Source organism: Pteropus vampyrus, unplaced genomic scaffold, assembly GCF_000151845.1.
Source record: "Pteropus vampyrus isolate Shadow unplaced genomic scaffold, Pvam_2.0 Scaffold247, whole genome shotgun sequence".
In the NCBI taxonomy this organism is placed as follows: Eukaryota; Metazoa; Chordata; class Mammalia; order Chiroptera; family Pteropodidae; genus Pteropus; species Pteropus vampyrus.
This window is the reverse complement of record NW_011889028.1, coordinates 675,131-678,283: the sequence shown is the minus strand read 5'-3', so window position 1 is coordinate 678,283 and position 3,153 is coordinate 675,131. Positions and strand designations below refer to the sequence as shown.

Here is a 3,153-nt window from a genome sequence, read left to right as displayed (position 1 = left end):
GCTCTGTCCTCTGGTCACAGTGCTTGGTTCAGCACTGGGCACGTGACCCGGGCAGGACCCTCAGAATCCCCTGGTAAGTTGGGTCTATGAAAACGAGGGAGGAAGGAGCCCATTTTCTTTGGGGTGGTGGGGGCAAGGAGATGAGAGAAATGTGGGGTGAGGCGCCCCAATGACTGACTTGCACCGGGGTCCACCCGCGCCAAAGGCCATGTGCATCTGGACGTGGAATTTGAGTGACGTGCTCCCTTCCGCCCTTTGACGAAGCCTGAGTGAGCCGGGGTGCCTGCAGTGGGGGCTGAAGTCTCTGTGGGGTGTGAACAGGGCCCCGGATGACGGCGGGTGAGGCGGGCAAGGACGAGCGGGGGTGGCCTGTCAGGTGCCCGGAGCTCCAGAGGACGGGGAGGGTAAGAACTGGCATGCAAGAGGCAGAAAGGATTGGAGGGGAGGGGTGTCGAGCCTCCTTGAGAAACGGCCGTGGGCATGGCAGCAGCCCCCACCCACAGCCAGGTGGGCTTCTCGGCCCGGAGGCCTGCTCCCAGCCTGGCCCCAATCTGCGTCGAACCCTGGTCCTGACCACAGCTTGGCCCCCGACGCTGACCACCGTGGGCCGACCCTTCCTCTGGCCAGAGTTTGACCTTTGACTCAGGCCCCCTCCCGACCCTGATCCTGTTCTTCTTCTGTCTCAGTGTGAGGCTCCGGGAGCCAGGCGGCCGGCTCAAGGCAACCAGCGTTGACGTAGGAACGTCCAAACCTGCAGAGAATTTTCATGGCGATTTGTTTGAGCCAGACTAGGATACACCCGGAGATCTCGACGGACGGAGAGTGGCGATGTGCATTTTCTCTTCTGCGTCTGGACGCCTGCATGGAGGCAGGAGAGCAGGGTGCGGGGGGCCGACAAGACGACCCGCTCTCTGGAGGGGGCTCTGCCGGGAGGCCTGGCCAGGAGGCTCGCCCTGGCACCCCACAGGTGTGCCGACCTGGATGCCCAGAAACCACGGCCGGGCTCGCTTACGGCCGAGATGGGTCTTGTACTAGAGGAGTCACCGGCCTGGGGTGTGACCACCCGTCGTGACCTGCCCAGCGAGGAATTCACGGTCAGCTCACCCTGTGAGGTGACTCTCTGTGGAACTCCTTTTTGGTCCACCACAGCCCTCCCCTCCCCGCTTTCACGAGCTGCCTCCATCACCTGCGAGGGCCTGGATCGTTAGTCCAGGATCTCAAGCGTCGGCTCAGGAATCCAAACGCAGTTTTCCATCTGGAGAACCAGCTGGTGACCTCGCAGAGGTGACAAGGACACCGCTGTGGCTCCCGAGATTTTCCGAAAGCCCGCCGGTCTCCGTGAGCTGTCGTCCGTCAAGCACGTGCAGGCTGGCCCTTGTCGATCCACTGTCCAGAGCCGATTCAAACGGGGGCTCCCCGGTGGCCCAGGACGGTGTCTCCGGTGCCAGCCCTAAGCCAGGACATCTAAGGCACAGGGGCAGATCCCTTGAGGTCTTCGGGAGCTGTGAAGCCCAAATTGTTCTCTTTAAAATGAAAGACACAGCAGAGTTTTGGGTTTTTGTTTGGCCTTGTTTTGTTTTGTTTTGTTTTACGTCAGTAAGTTCCAGAGGACACGTCCTTGTGGGCCTCGCAGCATTTTTTGTGTCGGATTTTGCCTCAAGGGCAGCAGAGTTTTAGTTGGAGGTACCTGCCCAACCTCAGCCCATTCGGTGACTGGTAGGCGGCCTGGCTAATCATGTTTGGTGATGGAAAACAGCAAAGACCCTGGAAAACCACCGAGGACATTTCACGAGCCAGGCCCTCGGCCAAGCACGTGGTACCCGCCTTATCTCATTTTATCCTCAAAGCCAACCGTGAGCAGTGGAAACTGTTCTTAGTGCCCCTTACAGACGCGGGAACTGAGGCAGAGACCGGTTAAGTAATTTCCTCAGAGCCACACAGCCGGGAAGCGTTGGGCCCTGGGTGTGAACCAGGTCCCAAGACTCAGTAGAATGACTTCGGCGTTTCAAAGTCGTTGGTTAGGCGGGGGCAGGACGGACGGGTGGATGTGAGGACAGACAGACGCGTGGATGGGGAAATCGATGATAAACGGCTGGTGTCGAAGGAGGCAGACTTTGTCCCGCCGTGGCCGAGGACCTGGGGACGGGCTGGCTCCAGGAGGCGGGCAGGGAGCCGCGTCTCGCCGAAGCGCCCTCTGCCCCTCTTCCCTTCCTCACGTCCTTACGTCACTCACCGTCACGTGGCTGGGTCGGGGTGCCCTCTGAGCTTGGCGGAGGACCCCCGTGTACGCAAAGACAAGCCACGGGCTCCCTTGGGGAAGCCTGTCGTGGGGTCACGGCTGCTCTTTTCCGACACATGCCGGCTTCCCACAGCGTGTGGCGGTCCCTGTGGTTTGTGCTGACGCGGCACACCTCCCTTCTTGTGACACGGGCAGGTGAAGGCTCTGGGTCAGTGAGGTTTTTGTAGGGGAGCTCGGTCCCCCCGCCCCCCGCCAGCGCAGAAATAAGCCTGCGACGCGGGCCCGGGGGCCAGTCTCCCAGCCCTTGGCCACAGCGATCAGCTGGAGAAAAGGCCCACGTCTGTCCTGTGCCGGCCCCTTGGACAATGTCGGGTTTGGGAGTGGCCGTGAGAGAGAAGCCTTCTCCGGGGGTGCTGGAGGGTGACCCTCAGGTTTGGGCACTTGTCGAGAGGATCCCTCACCCAGCGTTTATGACTTTTGTGTAAATACAAGTGTGTGTTTCTAATAATGTTATTAAAAGGGAACAAAAGGCAGCTGTCGGCCTCCCGCGTCTGTGCAGCTGCTCGGCAAACAGTGCTGTCACCTAACACTCGGCCGGACACCTGCAGGCCCCAGAGGAGCTGACGGGGTGGGGCCAGGCCCCCAGCAGGGCCCCTGGGGGCCGGGCCGAGCAGCACCTGCTCCTCAGCGTCCAGCGGGGCATGACCAGCGGCCTTCGGTCTGCAGCCTCAGCGCAAGCCCGCGTCTCGGGAGCCCTGCCCACCCCGGGCCGGGCCTGCGGAGGGAAGGGGCTGGGGCAGCTCCTCAGCTGGACAGGCGCGTGGGCCAGAGCTGGGCCCGGCTGGGACCTTCCTGGGGAACAGATGCTAGGGGTATCTCATGGCCACCTGGGGGTGGGGGCGGGTGGACCCAGA

General features: G+C 61.9%; 1 long non-coding RNA gene across 1 annotated transcript; it reads left to right on the top strand.

Moving 5' to 3' along the window:
- LOC111729106 lies at positions 1 to 2,772 on the top strand. Its single transcript, XR_002776096.1, has 2 exons — positions 1 to 73; positions 687 to 2,772. It is a non-coding gene; the product is annotated as an uncharacterized LOC111729106 (long non-coding RNA).
- Positions 2,773 to 3,153: the final 381 nt, after the last annotated feature.